Below are 20,681 nucleotides of genomic sequence, written 5' to 3' on the forward strand. Positions count from 1 at the left end.
AGCTGTCCCTGCCGGTGCGGTGTCGCTCACAGTCACCTATGCTTGGCCGAGGCTACCTGGCCGAGGGAGCACTGGGGGCTTATTGCTGCCTGATGATCTCCAGCTTGAACATCCAGTGCCTGAGGGTGTCTGTGCTGGAGCTAAAGCAGCAGGGATGTCATTGCATGTCCCAGCCCGGGCTGGGGGTGACCTGCTGGCCAGCAGCTTTGCAGAGAAGGCTCCAGGGGTTGCAACTGCCCCTGACCAGCCATGTGTCCTGGGGCCAAGGTGGGGGGTCCTGGGGTGTGAAGGGCATTGCCAGCAGGTCAGGGAGGGGATGTGTTCAGCCCTGGTGTGGCTCATCTGGAATGCTGTGTTCTGGGCTCCTCAGGACAGTAGGGACATGGAGCTTCTGGAGCGGGTATAGAATTGTAGAATGGAAGGGACCTGAAGGACCGTCCAGTTCCACTCCCTGCCATGGGCAGGAACACCTTCCACTATTCCAGGTTGCTCCAACCCCTGTCCATCCTGGCCTTGAACACTTCCAGAGAGATGGGGTGGCCACAGCTTCTCTGGGCACCCTGTGCCAAGGCTCACCTCCCTCACAGCCAATAATTTCTTCCTAATAAGCTAACCCTGGCAGTGGGAAGCCATTCCCTCTTGTCCTGTCCCTCCAGGCCCTTGTCTCAAGTCCCTGTCCAGTTCTCTTGAAGACCCTTTAAGCACTGGAAGGGGCTCTAAGGTCTCCCTGGAGCCTTCTCCAGGCTGAACACCCGCAGCTCTCCCAGCCTGGCTCCAGAGCAGGAGAGTTCCAGCTCCTGCAGCATCTCCCTTGCTTCCTCTGGATCTGCTGGAGCAGGTCCACAGAGGGAAGGTGATGAAGGGACTGGAGCATCTCCCTGATGAGGAAAGGCTGAGGGAGCTGGGGCTGTTCAGCCTCAAGAGGACACACAGCTGAGAGTGGCCCTCATCCATATTTGTCAGTGTCTGCAGGGAGAGGTCAGAACATGGACCAGGATCTGCTCCGTGGGGCCCAGCACAAGAGGCAACGGGCAAAAAATGGAACACAGGATATTCCATCTGAACATGAAGAACTTTCCTGTGCACATGACTGAGCACTGAACAGGCTGCCCAGACAGCGGTGGACTCTCGCTCACTGGAGATACTCAGAACCCACCTGGACACAATCCTGTGTCATGTGCTCTGGGATGGCCCTGCTTCAGCAGGGAGGTGGCACCATTTGATCAGAAGACCGCTGTGGTCTTTTCCAGCCTGAACCATTCTGTGATTCCTGCTGGGGGAAGGAGCCAGGGGCTGCCTGGACAGAGTCTGTTTCTGATGTCCTGAGCTGCAACCTTGTCTCATCCCTCCCCAGCACACCCCTGTTCCTGCCCCTTCCTGGCCTTGTGTGGGGGCGAGGGGGAATTAGGCAGACAACTGGGAGTCAAAGTTCAAACCTGAGTGTAGGATTCAGAGGAAAGCCCTGATCCTCACATGGCAAAGGGCAGAGTGGGATAAGGAGGTGTATTGAAAAGGCTGGCAGGCAAACAAGCAATGTAGGGAAAATCAGATATTGAGTTCGGTCGGCTGAACACTTTTGTGAGTCTTAAGACTCCCAAGACTTAAAAGCAGTGAGAACAGGAGCCCTTGTTTTGTAGGACATGAAATGACTGCACCCCAATTAGCGGTGGCTGGAAACTTTCCCAGTGTTGTACCTTGAATAAACATCATCAATCCCAGCAGAGCTGAGGTTTGTTCCTGGTAGCATGTATGAGATTTGTTTGAGGATTTTACAAGCGCTTTTCATTGTTAGAACATGAACTCTGGATGCTTCTCTCCACCCGCATTCTTGCAGGGAGTTGGAATAGCTTTGAAATCTCACTAGAGATCTCATTTTATGGTTGGGGAGGCTGAGTTCAGGTAGCCTGATGACTTCTCCAAGCCCACCCCACAGTGCTGGCCATGCTGGGCCTGGCACCTCATGCGTTGTCCCTCAGTCCCGTGAGGTGACCCCAGAGGGAGGAGCAGCTGTGGACAGCCTTTTTCCCGTGCAGCTCCACCTCCACCCACAAAACCGTGTCATGTTCCTGGGAGCACAGCAGCTGCCAACATGGAAAAGTGGCACCAGGAGCACAGGGAATATTTAGCTTCTTTTAATTGAGGAGCAATTTGAGTTAAAAAGTTAATCATACTGTCAGCTTTTGTTCCTCATTTCTTCTCCCCCTTACAGCTGTTTCTGTCAACTAAAAATAAATTGAACCAGCAAACAAAACACGAATAATTAGCTCCCTATGGAGAGCTCAGATCCCAGCAAGAGATGCTCCTTGGGTGATCTGCAGTGCAGAGTCCTCTCAGGTAGATCCCATTCTTCCCAAACATGGCAGCAGCAGAGGAAGGCATGGGGAGGGTTATATTTGAGGGACAGGTATAACCAGAACCTGGGTGGGTACTGGCAGGTGGGAGGTGAGATTTTCAGCAGCAGTACACCTTGGCCTGGTTTGTTCTCTCCAGCATAGGATGGCAGGACATCCAGGCAGTTTTATCACTGACAGACAAACCAGAGCAGAGGCTGACTGGTGTGAAGTGGGACTTGTGTTACCCGAACGTGGCCATCTGACTTTGCTAAGCCTGTGGTTTGCAACCCCTGCCCAGAGGTGGCAGGCAGGACAGGAGTGGGACCTGCACCTTCTCCAACAGGCAGCCAGATGCTGGGTGGGATACGCCACCCCAAACACACCTGCACCACTTGGGAAGCCATTACACAGTGAAGAGTCAGTCACTACAGAGGAGAAGGTGGATTAGTGCATGTTTTAATCTCTGTTGCCAAGTCTTGAGCTGGATTTCATCTCAGTTTAGAGAGGGACTTTTCACAACAGGGAATGGCCTTAAGACATTCTTAAGCCTTGTCCTATCACTGTCCTATCACATTGTTCCCTGGGAGGGTGGGGAGGCCCTGGCACAGGGTGCCCAAAGCAGCTGCAGCTGCCCCGGATCCCTGGAAGTGGCCAGGTTGGATGGGGCTTGGAGCAGCCTTGGCTAGTGGAAGGTGTCCCTGCCCATGGCAGGGGGTGGGATGAGCTTTAAGGTCCCTTCAACCCAAACGATTTTGTGATTCTCTGATTTCCTTCATATGCCTTTTTCCCCACTGAAGAGCCCGCAGAGAGTTGTGTTTCTCCTCAATCCAAATGCCTCCTCACTTCCTTCTCTTCTGCTGGCTCTGGAAGTGAGGGTAAATACAACAAAGGCATTTTGTTTCCCTTGATTGCTGTGATTTAAACAAAACTCAACACAGGTGTAACACTTACTGGATGTTCTGCCAAACCTGGGATTCTCTGGGGGCAAGAGTTGTTGTTACCAGCTCCAGTTCCACTCAAGGTGTTGATCCCTCTTCTGAATAGATCCAAGGGCCTGAGACCATGGCATCTAAGCAAGACATCCAACAGCAACATTCCCCTAGAAAAACTGAAAATTTGCTGAAAATACCTCTTAGCCAGGCAATATCAGCTCCCACTTTCACAAGGCCATGTGTGAGAGAAAGAGGATTCATTGCTACACAGATCATTGCTCACTCACTGCCTCCACCACTTCAGCCTTTAAAGCCTCTTCAGATGGGCATCTCTGAAAATCTCTTATTGTTCCACTCCAATTTGTATATTGCGATCCGATTCAAATGTACAGATTTTAAGGAAAGAGCAAAGATGAAGAATTTCAGTCAAATAGGTTTTTGAGAGAGTGATATAAACAAATATTAATGTAACACTCCCTCTAAACTCTTCAGATAGTAAACAGCTTAACAAACAGCTGTATTTAGACATTTGGAGTGTTCAGTCTGGTGAAAAAGGTGCAGACAAGCACCTGAACGCTGGAGATTGCATTACACACCATTGCAAAAGTAATTTCATTTACATAGACAGTGAAATGACATCTGTCTCATTGCATGGCAGAGCTGCGTGATTTGCAGAGGTTTTTTCCCCCAGATTAACACTGTCCAAGATAGTTCCAGAACTGAAAACAAATTGCCAGTGATATTACAGGGCTACATAAAAGTTAATCAGCCAAGCTGAAACCTAAGAGTAATTAGCTCAGCTGCAGCAATGTCCCAGCTATGCTGCCTTCAGGATCCAGTGCTTCTGCAGGGCCTGACATGATGCTGCTGTGGATATGAGGGTGACTGAGGCTTGGGGAGAAAGCGAGGAACAGGGAGTCATTTCACTACAATTTGTACACAGTCTGTGATTATTCAATCAATGAACACAAGAGTTTTATATTAGAACGGCCCAAGAATGCGTTCTGGCAGTTGTAAAGTGGTCTTTCCTGCAGTTCAGAAGGCAAACAAAAGCAATTTGGGCCATTTGCTGCATGAAAGGCTCAAAAGCTCCATGAACGCACCTGGCAAATTACTCTCTGCTAGAGTGGTGAGAGGGGAGGAGGAACAATTTTCTTTTGAAAGAACCAATTCTCAGTTGAAATATTGGTACCAGTCTTAGTAATTTCTGTTCCACTCTTTAAAGGGTGAGATAATTCATCCCTTTATTACACCCTTGGCACAAATAATGATGACAACTGGGCTGGAGAGGGAATTTGCTCTCCAGGGGAGGAAAGAGCTCCTCCAAATCTGAAAATCTAACTGTGAATTCAGTTGAAGTGTTTGTCTGAGGTCCCAGGAGGATGAGGCAACTATGGCTAAATTTTTGTGTCAGGACATCTCAGCATATTCTGTGATGGCAACATCTCTATCCTGTAGGTATTTCCACATTACCTTACCGAATAGTGTGCAATCCCTCTGTTTTACACTCATACTAACATTTATTAACAGGGCTGTGGAGCTGCAAATCAGCAGTGAAGAGCTGGACATCTGTCTATCTTCATCCTTTCTCCAAACTGTTTCTCTCACTCTTGGGAAACATCCCAAGAGCGAAACCTTTCCCTTGCAAATCAGGACATGGAACTACCACGAGGTGGCATCAAACTCATGTGATGGGGCATCGAACTTTCCGTTTCAGGTCATTTTTCCAATTTTAGGACATCTCAGGGCAGGACTCCTAACCCAAAAGGGGTGCACTGATATTTTAGAAGCTCTAGTTTCACGAGTCTTCTTCATGCTTAGTACTGCTGTGTGTGATTTGACTGCCTTCCACGAGTAGTACTCCATGGTGGTACATGAACAGGGATCAGGCAATCTGCGTGAAGTAGGTTAATGCAGTGCTTTCCAAAATCCAGGGCTGGCCCAGCCAAGGAAAAGGAAGGGTGAACATGGCTTTTAGGAACAAATGATTTAGCAAAAGTGTCATGCAGCAAGTTTCTTCTCCCTGAAAAGAGGGCTGTGGGTTCTGCTGGTGCTCTCTGCTACCTGCCTCTGAAGGCTTGGCACAGGAGGTGAAACCAGCACGTGGCACCCTGAGCCAGCTCACAGATGTGTGCCTGACCCGTGTGAAGTCCTTGTCCTGGCAGGGAGTGTGACAGGGTAGAGCCCATGGCACCATGTGGGAGGTGGTGGATCACCCAGGAGGGCTCCTGGGGGTACTGCAGTGATGCCTTTTCCTGGTCTTAAAATCAAGAGTCAAACACGGTTAGAAGGGAAAAAGGGATTTTACCTTGGTATTTATTTTAAGGATCCTTAGGTGCACACGTCCAGGTGGAATGCACCTCCATGCCAACTGCAATGCACCCTCCAAAAGATCTGGTATATCATTATAGGTGTTACTAATTAGCAGATCTATCAAAGATTCCCCAATGAGAGGCTTGAATTAGCCCCCCTCCCCAAGGAGCCTTCCCCTGGATGGTTCTATCTTAGTTTCCAGAATGTGTTCTGGAGAGGACCTTGGGGTCTGGGGCACACTGATCCCTAACTACGAAGCTTCTAAAACGTTTAGTCTCTTAGCTTGACAAACGAGTCCAAGAATGTAGACTAAAAACACTAAGAATACAGAAGTTGTAAAAGGGTATAAAAGGGGTATAAAAGAAAAGGCAAAAAATCTTCATGGCATCACAGGACCCAGGGTTGCACTGCACAATGCACACTCAGCCATGAGCAGCATGGGGGGACTCGGGGTGGGAGAAGCGCAGTGGTGCTGCAGGGAAACCCATGGAAAAGAGAGCATGAGGAGGGATGCTAATGGCCCATGGGACCTGACAGCTTTGTGGCTGTGCTGGTGTGAGTGAAACCAGTGCCTTGGCTCAGCTGAGGTCCTGTACCAACCCACCAGCTGTGATGGCCAGACACAGCTTGGGCAGTCCCAGGAAAGGCTGTGGAGCAGTGACTGATCTCCAGAGGTTCTGAGGTGAATTCCAAAGGTTCTGAAGGAGGTTCTGGAGGCTCAGTGACTTCACTGTCAGCCCAGGCCTTTCCCATCCTCTGGCTGGTTCCAGGTCTTCACTTTGGGGGTCTCTCAGCAGGGCAGCTTTTACTTCCACTCCATTCAAGTGGAAGCTTATCTCCTCCCTAGCCAGAGAACAGGGAATTTGGCCAGCTTCTAAATGGTATCTGATTCCCTTTAAACCCTTGCACGTTAAACACTTGGGAAGTACTCCTTCTTAAATACCCCACACTTCTGTGGGAGCGAGGCGCCTGGAGCAGAGCCAGAGAGCTGTAATTGGGAGACAGAATTCCAGGAGGCAGGGAGAGGAAGCAGGGCTGTATCTGCCAGACAAGCACTGGCTGTCATAGCACAAAGGCTCTCACTATAACCACTTTCTCCTCCCAAACTCTTGCTGGTATGAGACATTCTGTTTATAACTTTTTATTTATTATTTAGTTTTATTTATTTATCTTTTTGTGCCATGTTTCCAGGATACTTGAGGCAGATCCTCAGCACCCTAGAGGCTGCGGTGCCAGGAAGGAGCTGTTGGGCCCATGATAGCCAAAGCCACTGATGCTACTGGGTAAGGTGAGTAACAAGTTGGCTCTTGTCTGTGTGAGCACTTCTTTCCTACAGGTCCCTAGATGCCACTAAAGAGGACTGGCCTCATGACTCCAGGACAAGTCTTCAGAATTAAAAGCCCCTGGATACCTCTCTAACCTTTTTATACGTTATCCTCCTCTCAAAACAATGTGATTGTGAGCTGGCTCTTCCTTGTCTTGCAAGGCTGAAAGCACAGCTTCCCTTCTGTGCATAACCCCATCCCTTGAGAACTTCTCATCTCCTCCCTTCCTTGGGAACCCCTCACTTTGTCCCTCCACCACAGGAGTTAGAGGCACCCCTCCTTTCTATTCCCCCCTCATCCTCCAAAGGACTTGATTCCCTACTCATCCTCCAAGGGACTTCTTTTCTTTTTGCCTTTGTTTTGCCTTCTTTCCCCAGTGTGCATTAGGGAAGCACAGCCCTGGTTCCTGCTGGGATGGTGTGGGAACATGGGATAAGGGGGACACCTGGATCACTGAGCTCAGCTCCCAACGTACACAGCACCCATATACTGGGTTTGCTTCAGGAGAGTTCTGCACTGCACATCCTGTGGCACTATGGGCAATGAAAAAGTCTTCAGGACTTTACTGTATGTTTTATAAGTACAGGTCAAAAATGAAAATTAGAAAGTAAAAACCAGGTACTTAACTCCAGTATGAAAAGGGGGCTTACAAGAGAGCTGGAGAGGGACTTCGGACCAGGGCATGGATGGACAGAAGAAGGGAGAATGACTTCCCACTGCCCAAGGCCAGGGATAGATGAGATATTGGGAAGGAATTCCTGGCTGTGAGAGTGGGCAGGCCCTGGCACAGGGTGCCCAAAGAAGCTGTGGCTGCCCCTGGATCCCTGGAAGCATCCAAGGCCAGGTTGGATGGGGCTTGGAGCAAGCTGGGCTAGCGGAAGATGTCCCTGCCCATGGCAGGGGGTGGGATGGGATGAGCTTTAAGGTCCTTTCCAACCCAAACCATTCCATGATTCTGTGATTCTAACCTGCTGCCAGCCTGGTGCTTGAAGGCCACGCTGTAGCTCAGTGCTTCCCAGCAGCTCCGGGTCCTTGGGAAGCCCATGTGAAATCTTGGAATCAAATCATGAATGACTTCATTACAGCTGAAGCAGTTTGCCATGATGAGCTCCACACATGTGACTGAAGGAAGCGCTGGGCTCCAGCTCTCGGTGTGCGCAGCTCCTCAGGCTCAGCCCCCCTGTGCTGCTGACCCCTTACAGCCAAGCACTAATTCATGACAGACGGTGGCATCTGTGTTACCCCAAGTTTTGGGACACGTTAAGGAATACTGTCCCAATTCCGTGGTTCTATGCTCATTACACTGCCTCAGCCACTTAATACTGGGTGTAGGGTTGTTTTGATTTCCTGTAAAGAACAGAATGTTTGGCAAAAGAGGAGAGAGAGAATGACAACTGTGTACACATTTCACATGTTTCTAGTATTATTTTTCCTCCAGAGAAGAACAGAGCTGTTATTAATAATCACCTTGCCAAGTTTCTGAATTGATATTTTGAAATGAGCTGGGTATATAATTTAGGAACCACAGGCAAGGGAGAAAATGTGCTTTCAATTGACTTTGAAATGGGTGGAGAGTTGATGATGCAGTGAGATAAATGTTGTTGGTTCTGGAGGGCTAAAGCTGAGCAAAGAAAGCTGTAAAACAGACATTTTGCAGATTTTCTGAAGTCAGAGGTATCTCAAGGACTTGGGGAGTGAAAGGAGGTGCAGGTGGGGGAGACACAGGCAGAATCCATGCAGGTGAAGTCCTTGATTTGGAATGGAAAAGGCATTTATGTGGGGCTGAGCCTCATGAGGTTATGTCTCTGCACAAGCCAGACAAGTCCTGGAGCCCGGGAGGTTTCAGGGGGGAAGGAGGGAAGGAGGCTGCAATAGATGAAGACGCTTGGCAAGTGTGTTGTTGCTTAGGTAGAAGCAGAGCTTGCCAGGCACTGTGGGCAGGAGTAAGCCTTTGGAAACGTGCACTCAGCATGTGAAGGATGCGAGGTGAACTGTGGGGTAGTAGAAGTACTGGGCAACTTTGTCACTGTTCCCTCTCTTGTCATCTCTGACCTCCTACAGAACTAAGCTCCTGTTTGAAAACAGATGAGGAGAATGAGCTGTTGAGGCATTACAATTCCAGCCTGTCCAGCCGTGACTCAGTGTTGCAATGTCTGTGCGAGCTCCCTCCACTCAGCCTGAAGCAGGTTTCCTGGAGGAGAAATTGTGTCGGGTTACTGCTTGCTCCCTGTAACTCCAACATTAAATTTCTTTCCTGCAACAGACAAAATCCCTTTAAAGCCCTGCCCATGGCTAACCTTACACTGAGGTTTCTCTTCTTGCCTGTGTCCCAGCTCAGACTGCTCAGTAGCAGGACTGGCATTCATTTATCACAGCAAACCCATCTCTGCCAGCCTTAGACCCAGTGCTGCAAATATTTGTGAGTGTTTCCTACCTCCTACCAACAGGCCCCTCGTCAAAGGACAGGCAACAAATGGGTGACAGAAACTTCTTTTCCAGGTGTACACTACAACCACTGGCCAGCTGCAGTCACAGAAAAGCTCCATTGTCATAGAGCAACCATTCAATAAAGACCAAAAGGCACACATTTGAAATGTGGCATTTCCAGACAGCAGACTCCCAGCCCTGGGGACCTCATGATTCCTCAGAGACCCCCATGGCCCCCCAAGCCTGAGTGGCCTATGCCTGCAGTGCACAGAAGTCTGGAGCTGCCCATGGTGCCTTCCCTCCTGGCCTGCACCCATGGCTTTCATAACACATGGATCATTTTCCAGGATGTAGGTCTCCAAACAGAGCTGCTTCCCTTCCTCAGGGCTTACCTGCCTGGATCCAAGGCCAGCTCTGGTGTTGCTGTGCATATCCCAAATCCAGGATTGGGGTGCTGTGAAGACAGGGCAGTGAGAAGCCTTGTGGGGCCTCCAGGTCTGCCTTTAAGCTCAGGCTTCTGTCCTCGGGGCCACTACATGAGCCACATCCCAGCCATGGGCACACTCCAGCATGTCTCTCTGGTTTGGTCCCTGGCCTCTGATGGACTTCTTGGCTTGCTTTGGGCCAAGTCCTACTGGATGAAGAGATGCTGTGCTCTCCCTTCTCCAACAGGGAGGGTTTTCTCTGCAGTAGCACATACCAACATGGAGTCTGGACTGTGATGAGAGGGCTGGAGCACAATCTCCCATGACTTGACTTGGATTAAACGCAGCCCCGCCAGGCTGAGCCCTGTAAACAAGGCAGCTTCCAAGGAGCTCCCAGTGGTGCATCTGCACTTCTTGTGAAATCTAAGCCTCAAAGCACACACACGGCATGAAAACGTCAGTCACTTCCCAGGCTCAGCTTCAGCAAAGAACAAATTTATGCAGAGCCACGATGGAAATTCATTTCCCTGAGTTTTGCAGTGCCTGAATTTCACAGTGTCTCCTGTTACACTTCAGTGGCAATTTTACAAGGTAGATCTTTAGAGACTTGGATTCTTAATACAAAAGAGAAGTGGAATATGAAAAGTTGAAGAATATCTTCTAAGCTCCCTGCAGACAGAAAGAAACTGCTTTCCCTCATGTCATTTGTCTCTTGCAAATAGCTAATGACATGCATTAAATACAGATCCAGATCCTCAAATGTATTTTCCAAATGCCATTGATTTTCTTCATGGATCCATGACTGGTTTCTTTGTGCTTTGCTCTTCTTCACAGCAAACTTTGCAGAAGTGCAGGAAAGGCTCTGACTGCTGAATCTAATTGCAGGAGAATTAATCATTAGCACATTTCTAAACAGTTTAACTAGAACAGAAAACAGAATCAAGCTGTAAGATCACCATCTGATTAATTAGAAAGGCAAGGGTTAAGAATTAGGCTGGAAAAAGTTTCCCATATTAATTCTTTTGCAATGGAAAGTTAATGATTGTGAAGCAAAATCCAATTGGGCAAGCTATGACAAAATTATTTTCAGTTGCTTGGGTTTTGTTTTGTTGGCCTTTTTTTCAATTTGGGACAAATTATCTGGTTTGTTCTTTTGAATATAATCATTTTCAGACCCAGCTGTAAGCAGGAGGAGAAATTGCTACTCCCCCTGGATTCCACGAGGCAGGAAAAAGTCTGTGCCACTGTGGGACACTTTCAGTTTCTTTGCTGTCAGTTAATTGCAACATAAAATTTGGAATTAATATAAAACATTTCTCTCTCCATCCCAATTGCCTTTGTTTCAGTTTGCTTCCCCCAAATTGTCTCTGAGTAGGTACGAGTGAAATGTCTGTGTCCTGCATGGAGAGGCACCACCAACTCTGTACCGGCTGCAGCTGTGGCTGAAATCTGGGTTAGAACAGAAGAACTGGTTCTGTATTCAGTGGATATTTCTTAGTCTTCTCTAATGGATCAGTGTGGAGCTTCCCACACGTAGATCCAAAACACAAGGTGTGTACACCTGGGCAGCCTTTGGTGAGGATGGGGGACCCCACGAGGTGAGGGGATGGGTGCAGGGTGATGTTCTTTTGCCTTTGAGGCGGTTTAGCTTTTAAACAGCTGACCTGCGTGCTGCAATGACACCTCCTACATTCCATTGGCTTGGAGCCTCTGTGCTCACAGAGGAAGCTCTGGATTTGCCCTGCCTGAAGCGATGCAGCAGAGCAAGCTCAGCCAGGAGCAGAGAGCATGTGGGAGCTCCTGCCTGGCACAGCCTCTCTGAAACACAAGTAACCCCAGGGCTGGGGGGGTGTGCTGGGGGCTTGTGTGAGCTCTGGCTTCCAGTGACACTTCTCAGGGAGCCGGCCTTTTTCACTCCCCAGCACGGACGCATGGGAAGGCAGAGCTCCAGGGAGGAAAGACTTCTTAGCAATTCTTTCTTCAACAACTGTGACCTTTAGGAGTAGATGAACACTCATCTGCAAAGGAAAACACAGCCAGCAGAGCTGGTTGATGCTGGTCAGTCACCCAAGTCAGCTTTGGGTTTTCCAGCCCGTTCTTGTCACGGGATTAGCTCATGGTTCTGGTGGTGCAGTACCTGAGCTACTCAGCTGTGCAGCTGAGGTGTCACTCACAAACCTGACAAAACCCCATGAGGTGTTAAAAATGCTCGAGTTAAATGGCAGAAGCCATTGCATGTCCTTTCTGCCACCAACAAAGCAGTGGAGGCCACCACAGAAGGCACCGACGATGTACGAAGGGCCGAGCAGAAGTCCCAAAGCTCCCTGGTTGCTTGAAAACCAACCTTGTAAAAGTGCATTTTCGCTGCACAGCCCCACAAAGCTGGGGAAGGGGCTCAGCAAGGGGGAAGGTGGGCACTGACTGCATGGACTGCATGAGCCTGAGCCCTGCAGGAGACTGCCTGTGGGTCAGGTACTTCCACTGCAAGGAGATGTGGATTTCTATGCAAGGAATCTGTCATCCTGCTTGTTTGTACTCAGGAAAATAGGCTTTGGGTGTATTTTCTGTGCATGTGTCCCATCACACTGAGGAACTTACCTGACTGATCCTCACCTTCTCTCCAGCAGACCCAGCCACACCAAGTCCCACCCGTTCAGATGCTACCAAGGCTCAGTATGAGGCCAGTTTCCTCCTCCCAAATCCCTACTGAGTAGGTGAGTGGAATTTTCACTTTGTGATGACCACAATGAGAATGAAGAACTTACACTCATCCAGCCTACATTCAGACCTTAATTAAATCACCTAACCTGAGTCTTGGTGCCCACTGGTCCTGGTGGAGCCAGCAGTGAAGGGCCAGAGCCAGGGCTTCTGTGGCATGTGGATCACACACTGTGTGGGTGTATCACCAAGACAGACCCCATTTTTTAGGCTCCAAATGCATAAAGTGGGGTGAATTCAGGCAAAAGCGACATCCTTGATGTTGGAAATAAGATCTGCAGCAGGCAAGCCACAGTCTGATAACTCAGCTGTGGAACTGGCTTGCCTCTTGCTCTAATGTAAGTTTAAATTTAAGACTGCTCCTGCCAAATCACACCCCTGCTGAATTTCTGTTGTTGGCATTACAGTAGCACTGAGTAGTCGCTGCTGTGTGTTAGGACCCTCATGTTTCAGGCTCTGCACAAGCACTGTGAATTGGTTCCTGCCAGAAGCGTGTGCTCACTTGGCACTGCATGGCAATGTGATAAATCCAAAAAAATTGTGTCCAGGTAGTCATAGACACCAAGTTTGAAGATAGCATTTTCCAGTTTCTGCTGTAAATCAAGATGGTTTTTAACATACTGTGAAATAAAACATTTGCAAGGGAGCCTTGGTGTGAGAAAAGGAAGTTACTGATACACTTGTAATTGCTTTTCTGGCTTTATGAGCTACAAAATTACCAGTGATTTCTGTAAGTGGGCTGAGGGTGTAACAGAAGAAGCTTGAACAAGCAGATCCAAAGAGACCAGCATGGGAATGTGTTCAAAGAGCTGCCTTGGGCTTAGCCTGTGTAATGCGTCACTGACAGCTGGCCAGGAATACAGCAAGCATGGTGCAAAGGCCAGGCTCTGTCCCAGGAATCTGCAACTCAACACCGGCAAACTCGGAGCCAGGACATCACCAAGGAGGAGGGGAAGTGTGTCGGCAACAGGAAGGAAGAGAAGAGCAATAAACACAGCTGCAGAAGCAAAAAGGTTGGTGGAAGACAGTGGAAAACAGGGAATGACTGGACAAGAGGGGACAGGATGGAGAAGAAGTAGCCTGCAGGACACCAAGAGGAGACAGGAGCAGACAGTGGGAAGGAAAATAAGCTCAAACTCAATTTTTAACACTATTCACTGTGGATTGGGGCACGTACCCACTGTGCCGAGGCCTACAAGCATCAGCTGCCCTGGGTGTGGCACACTAGGAGAGCTCTGTACTGCTCCCAGCCAGCACAGCAGCACCTCTCTGTGATCCTGAACCCTTCCTGGTGGCACCAGGAGGGGAAAGAGTCTGGCCAAGACCTCTGAATGTGCCTTCCTGGCAGTGCCTCAATGCTCCAGCAGGCCCATAGTTAAACTATTACCCTCTGCTGGTATCTGTCCTCAATAATTATAAAATTTCATTTTCTTTGTGGTGATGCTGTAACTGAGTGAGCTGGAAACATTCCCAGAGAGAGAAGAAAACTGTAATCTGAAGACATTTATTTTAATTGTTTTATGAGGCCCCCGCAGAAAATGATACTAAGTTCTCTCTGAAGAGGCAGTGTTAAAGCGTGGGAATTTCTCCTGCCAAAGAGGCACCTCATGCTGAGTCTCTGACAGGTCCACTTTGCCTCTAATGGGCCTCTTCGTGCTGCTGTATGCTCTTTGCAGCTGATTGATGGCTTGATTTTCTGCCCTTCATCTCCGATGACTGTTAATCAGCTTGACTTGGACTTCTCCAAACTGAGATAAGAGCAAAGTTGCCAGGAATCCAGGTGATCTCAGAGAAGGTCTCCAAGGGATAAAGCTTTCCTGATGGGGTTTCAAGATGTCAACCTGAAGCCATTTTCAAGAAGAAAATTGCAGGGGAAAAAAAAAAAAAAAGAGAAACAGTGGAAGAATAAAAAGTTAAGAAGAAAGGCTTCAAATGCTCTGGAGTGAGCACTGCGCTGGCAGGACCCCCATGTGGCAGTAGAACTCCTGGACTGTAATTACACACTAAATACGGCTTTTCGGGGCAGTCTTAGGTCCAGGCTAGGTTGAGAAATGAGAGAATAAATTTCTGGAAACTTTGGTTTGTCAGTGGACAAGTTGGGTGAAGAAGCTGTGGCCTCTTTCAGTGCTCTGGGCTGTGCTGGGGAGCCACAAATGACTCCACCCCAGACTGTGAGAGGACCCGACAGTCATCAGTGTCCCATGAGCCTTTCCTCAAGCACGACACAGACCCAACCAACCAAACCTCCCATCCAGCGCTTCAGAGTCTGGTTTAAATACTCACAGGGAGCAGTAACTCTGGGAACCAGCTTTTCTTCACTGAATAGTGTCTCCATAATCACAGTGGGTACAAACAGAGTTAAAAAGATGTGTTAAAGTCATTAGCTGAAGATTGGGCGATGAAGTTATCCAGTCCCTTGTGATTATCCATCAAGGCCCAGCACTGCACTCCTTAGCCTTTAGGAAACATGCAGAGTGTGTGTATGCAGAGAAGATGGTAATTGCTTTAATTATAATTCTTTTGACTAGCAATTTTTTATTCACTGTCAAGAAGGTTGCCTGCTCCTTCATTTGTGGAGAACAGTTTTTATCTCCTCCTTCCCAGGAACTTGTATAGCATGAGCAACAACTCCTTGGATCTCTACAGCTCCTCTCTGCAGCAGAGCACGAGGTGTTTGTGTGTATGTGTTTGCATGAGGAGAATCATCAGATTTTGGTGCTTTCCAGGCTCTCTGTACCACTCTGCACCTGCAGATGCACAACACAGCTGTTTCAGGAGCCAGCAGGCACCTGCTTTCCTCCTGCCTCATCTGACCTCACACGGGCTCATTGATGTTGCTGCTGTCTTGCACTTCAGCACTTGCTTAAATCTTGCAGTCCCAGAAGTGAGGTGAGCTGGCCCTGACTGGGGGCCAGGTGCCAACAAAGCCATCAGTCCCCTCCTCAGGTGGACAGGGGAGAGGAAATATAATGACAGGCTGGTGGGTTGAGATAAGGGCAGGGAGAGATCACCCAGCAATTACTCTCACAGGCAAAACAGACTCAACTTTTCAAATTAGTTTAATTTATTACAAATCAAATCAGAGTAGGATAATGAGAAATAAAACTAAATCTTAACACCTTTCCCTGCCCCCCATCCTCACCTTCTTACAGGGCTCAACTTCACTCCAAATTTTCTCCCTTTTTGCCATGCAAACCCGGTACAAGTGTTTTGATTGCAGAGCAAACTTGTATTTCCAGAGCTCACAACTGACAGGAAGGATCATTCGAATGGAATTAGGACAGAGGTTGGGATAGTGCTAAGCAGCGTGATGGAAGATTGCAGGGCCTGTGTGGAAGAAGACTGGCAAAGCCATGGATGGCTCTGGGGTGAAGGGAACAGATTTATAATCACATCACAGAACTGCCTTGCATGTGCTGCTTCAACTTCATCTTGAAACTTGAGGCTCTGCTTACTGGAAAGCTCTTCCAGAACCCAGTACTTCTGACAGTTACAAATCATCTTCTATTTTCCAGCCTCCATTTTTCTCCTGGTCTATTTATTGACATTTATTATTGTACCAACTGTCTGCTACATGATATAGTTATTTCCTGAACTGATGCTTTCTTCTTTAATGTAAATATAGAAATAATAAGGAAAGCAGCACCCTTCAATGGCCAAACAGTTGAGCAGCACTCACTGGCACAGCCTCTTCTCCTGCCTACAGGGAAGTGACCAAGGGGTCAGTGCCAGACTTCTCAGAGATGCGCAAGGACAAGAGAGAGCAGATGCAAAAAAAGGGTTCTAAGCTGCACCGGGGGACATTTGGGTTCAACATTAGGAAAACTTTCTTCCCAGAAAGAGCGATCAGATATTGGAATGGGCTGCCCAGGTGGGTGGTGAATTTCCTGTGGCAGGAGGTGTTGAAGAAAAGCCTGGGTGTGGCACTCAGGGCTCTGGTCTGGTTGCCATGGTGGAGCTGGGTCCCAGGTTGGACTCAGTGATCTCACAGGGCTCTTCAAGCTGAATTGATTCTGTGATTCTGCGACCTTACAGCCTTTGGGGACAGTGTTGATAAGTGTCCCCAGCCCGTCGCCGTGCCCAGAGCCCAGGCAGAAGTCGGCTGGGAAGGACGTCCAGAGCCTGTTCAGCGGGGGCAGCTCGTCCGTCAGCAGCACCATGCTCAGCCAGGGGCTCTTGCGGCTGCTGCCGCTCTCGCTGCTGCTGCTCTTGGTGCAGCCACTGGACCCTTCCAGCCACGCTGCTGGGGACACAGGGAGCTGGGATGCGCTTCCCCAGGCCCTGGAGGAGCAGGAGGCCGTGGCGCCAGGGAGGGACGCCATGCTGGTCCTGGAGGCGCTGCCGTGGATCTGCGCAGCCGTGGCCCTGATTCTCAGGGGCTTTTACGTGGGCTGGGTCCTTGTCAGAGGGCTCAGGAGACGCTGGGGAGAGGTGAGGGAGGGGCTGAGGCAGGTGGGCCGGTGCCGGGGCCGCCACGGCCTTGGGCCAGGAGGGTGTGGGGCGAGGGCCGAGGGCCCCCGTGGGGGAGCAGAGCTGGGCAGGCCCCGCGGGTGCCTCTGGGGCAGCCCTTCGGCCAAGGCTTTGGCGGAGCGGGGGCTGAGCCCGGCGCTGGGCAGGAACGGGCCCGGCTGAGCCCGGAGCTGCTCTTGCTGCAGCCTCTGCCCGGGGCAGCCCGGCCGGGCCCAGGCTCTCTGTGCAGGAGAGGCCAAGGGCAGCGCCCGAGGGCTCAGCCCCGAGGCCCCTCCGCCCCTCCATCGGGCTCCCTGTGCTGGGTGTTGCAGGCGAAGAGCCAGAGCGCCGGGGCCTCTGCACGGCCGTGCTGCCAGGGCCACGGCTGCTCCGAGGAGCTGCTGCAGCTGCTGCTGGAGAACCAGGCCCTGATGAAGATGTCTCTGCTCCAGAGCTCCCGGCAGAGGCCAGTGCCCAGAGGGAAGAGGTGAGGAAATGTGGCCTTTAGCAGAGGAGGGGACTCCAATTCTCCCATCAGCTGCGGCTCCTCAGCTCCTGCCGGGCTCTGGGCTTGCAGGCCCTGGCAGGGGATGCATGAGCTGTGCTGAGCCCTGGGCACTGTGACATTCCCACCAGATATTAGTGAACCACTTTGGCCTTTTGTGAGAAACAGAAGGGGTCACAGTCTTGATAGTCTGAAGAATTTATTAAACGCTGAAACAATTAGCTGAAGTACAGACAATTGGAAACCACTGCGGCGGTCTGCTGAGCACAAAACAAAGCGCTGAGCACGCAGCTATGAACCCATATTGCCCGAGGCACGCCCGCAGGCTGAGAGTGACACATTTAATACCCCCAAACCCCGCCCTTAGACCGCCCATTCCTCCTCCCACCAAAGTCTTTGGGATTGGCTCGTTGATGACCTGGGTTTCTTGATTGCCTCATTTTCATTGGATCGCTGTCTAGGGTCTTCCTGTTGGTTCATCATTCATCCACTGCTGTCCCTTGTTTTATGCCTTTATGTTAATTCCTCATTGAACGCCCACTTCTATTACTTCATCAGTTTCTATAAAGTTCTGCATTCATTCCTAGGAGGTCTTTTTGACAACTGAACATTTAAACATTGAACCCTTAAACCTCTTAGTGTGGAACAAACAATTAAGATTAACTATAACAATCAAGTCGACTGACAACTTTAAACAGCCTATCACAATTATAGTCAATTCTTACCCTCCTGACGATCAACTCTTTATTGAATGTGAAAGCCACCTCCCTAAATTCATTTATAACACTTTGTTAGGCATAAGTTTCTCAGGAATCTTCCCAACCCCATTAAAAAAAAAAAAATCCATAGTTTTTTTAGGCATAGGATTCCTCTTAGCAGTAGTTTCACTCATTAGTTCTTCACCAGAACTTTAAGCTTTTCAAAGTGTTAAGGTTCAATAAAATTCCTGTGTTCTTTACATTGCTGTGTTATTTTAGTGTTCCATATTAGCTGAGGGGAGTCTGATTGAGGGTTTTGCACGTGAGCTGCATCCCACCTGTAATTTAGAGCTTGGTGTCACAGCAGTATTTGAAAGATTATTGAGTTTAGTGATGATCTGGAGGAGGGGGTTGAGTCTCCCATTAGCAAACTGATGAGGGCACCCAGTGGGGTGGGAGTGTGGTGTCCTGGAGGGTGGGAAGGCTCTGCAGAGGGCCCTGGCCAGGCTGACTGGGCCAAGAGCAGTGGCTGGAGGTTCAACAGGACCAAAGGCTGGGCCCTGCACTTTTGGCACAAGAAGCCCCTGCAGCTCCAAGCTGGGGCAGAGTGTGTGGAAAGGCCCTGGGGCTGCTGGTGGACAGCTGCTGAAGCAGAGCCAGGTGTGCCCAGGTGGGCAAGAAGGCCAATGGCCCCTGGCCTGTGTCAGCAGTGGCGTGGCCAGCAGGAGCAGGGCAGTGCTCGTGGCCCTGTGCTGGGCACTGGGGAGGCCACAGCTCGAGTGCTGTGTGCAGTTGTGGGGCCTCAGTTGCAGAAGGACATTGAGGGGCTGGAGCGGGTGCAGGGAAGGGAACGGAGCTGGGGAAGGGGCTGGAGCTCATGTCCTGTGCGGAGCGGCTGAGGGAGCCTGGGGGCCCATCCTGGAGAGGAGGAGGCTCAGGGGGGACCTTCCCACTCTCGGCAGCTTCGTGACAGGAGGGTGCAGCCAGGTGGGGGCCGGGCTCTGCTCCCAGGGAACGAGGGGAGGAAGGGACCCACAAGGATCATTGAAGTCCAACTCCTGTCTCTACCCAGGACAGCCCCAAGAATGCCACCATGTGCCTGAAGGTGTTGTGCAAACAAACACTCCTTGATCTTTGTCAGGCTCAGTGCTGTGACCAGTTCCCTGGGCAGCCTGTTCAGTGCCCAACCACCTTCTGGGGAAAGAACCCTTTTCTAATATCCAACCTGAACCTCCCCTGACACAACTTCAGGCCATTCCCTCGGGTCCTGCCACTGGTCGCTGGCAGGGAGAAGAGATGAGTGCCTGCCCTTCTTCTTTCCCTCACGAGGAAGTTGCAGATTGCAAGGAGGTCTCCCCTCAGTCTTCTCTTCTCCAGCTGAACACACCAAGTGCCCTCAGCCAGTCCTCAGATGGCTTCCTCTTGACGCCCTTCGCCATTTCATAGCCCTGCCCTGGACGCTCTCCAATTGCTTTATATCTTTCTTCTATTTTGGCACCCAAAACTGCACACACTGAGGTTGCTGAGGATACAGGGCCACCAGCATCCTTTGGGTGCACCCGTACATGCACCACCACATGGCTGAATGGTAGCAATTTCTCTTCACTCAAAGTCACCCAGGGCCGTTTTGCTGATGTCAGGCTGGAAGGTGTTTTGTCTTCATCAAGGGCTCCAAGGCTATAGAGAGAGTCAGATACCCAAAATCTGTGAGACTAAAAATTCTGTTATTGAAGAAAAAAGCCAGGGCATTGCCAGGGATGGACACTGGGAACAAGGCACGTAGGACTGCCAAGGCAGAAGGCGTCTGTGACACTGCATTTACAAAACACATATAAAATATCAAAAAAGTTGGGAGCCCTTGCTGCAGCCAAGTAACAGTATCAGAACAACCTGCGTAGGCAGAGTGCTCCTGTGTTGATTGAAATCAAGCCAGGCCAATGGGATTAACAGGCTCCTCCTAGGAATGTACCAAGGGAACTCTGCATGACTGTGGGCAGGCTGAGCCTCCTCTCTGTTCAGTTCCATCAGCAGGAGGATGGCCTTGGGCACAGCCTCTGCTGGCAGAGGCACGGTCATCCTGCTGGAGCACTGCCAGTGAAGTTCTCTGATCCCCACAGACACTCTCTCATCTAATCTCGGGCCAAAATTTGTGCTGTTTCAGTTTAAAATCTGGCAGAGGTAGCCCCGAATTCAGGCAAGTGTTAGAACCCCAGTTAGAGCATTCACCTGAGCCATCCAGCTGGAAACTCCTGATCCAGCACCAACAACTGGACGCCTGTGACCTGGGCAGGGGCAGGGCCTTGGACACTCCCTGGAGAACTCGATATATTCTGTGTTTCAGGAGCGATTGCTGTCTGGGTGCCATGCTGCCTGGCCAGCCTGCATTTGCTACCACCACAGAGCAGTTTTGGTAAGAAACATCTGGCACACAGCTGTAGTTTGTGCCTCTGCTGCTGGGGTTTTCTCTCATCCCTGGTCAATAGCACTGCTCTGCAGCCCAGCACCTCACGAACATTAAAGTGATGGCACAATGCACAATAAACATCTCAAGGCTGC

The 20,681-nt window shown here is 50.0% G+C and overlaps 1 long non-coding RNA gene across 1 annotated transcript; it reads left to right on the plus strand.

Annotated features, from left to right (window-relative positions):
• The first annotated feature begins 6,601 nt into the window (after positions 1 to 6,601).
• On the plus strand, positions 6,602 to 12,512 carry LOC125334061. The gene is made up of 3 exons (XR_007207063.1): positions 6,602 to 6,693; positions 6,770 to 6,866; positions 12,380 to 12,512. It is a non-coding gene; the product is annotated as an uncharacterized LOC125334061 (long non-coding RNA).
• The last annotated feature ends 8,169 nt before the right edge of the window (positions 12,513 to 20,681 follow it).

Source organism: Corvus hawaiiensis, chromosome 16 (assembly GCF_020740725.1).
Source record: "Corvus hawaiiensis isolate bCorHaw1 chromosome 16, bCorHaw1.pri.cur, whole genome shotgun sequence".
Taxonomy (NCBI): Eukaryota; Metazoa; Chordata; class Aves; order Passeriformes; family Corvidae; genus Corvus; species Corvus hawaiiensis.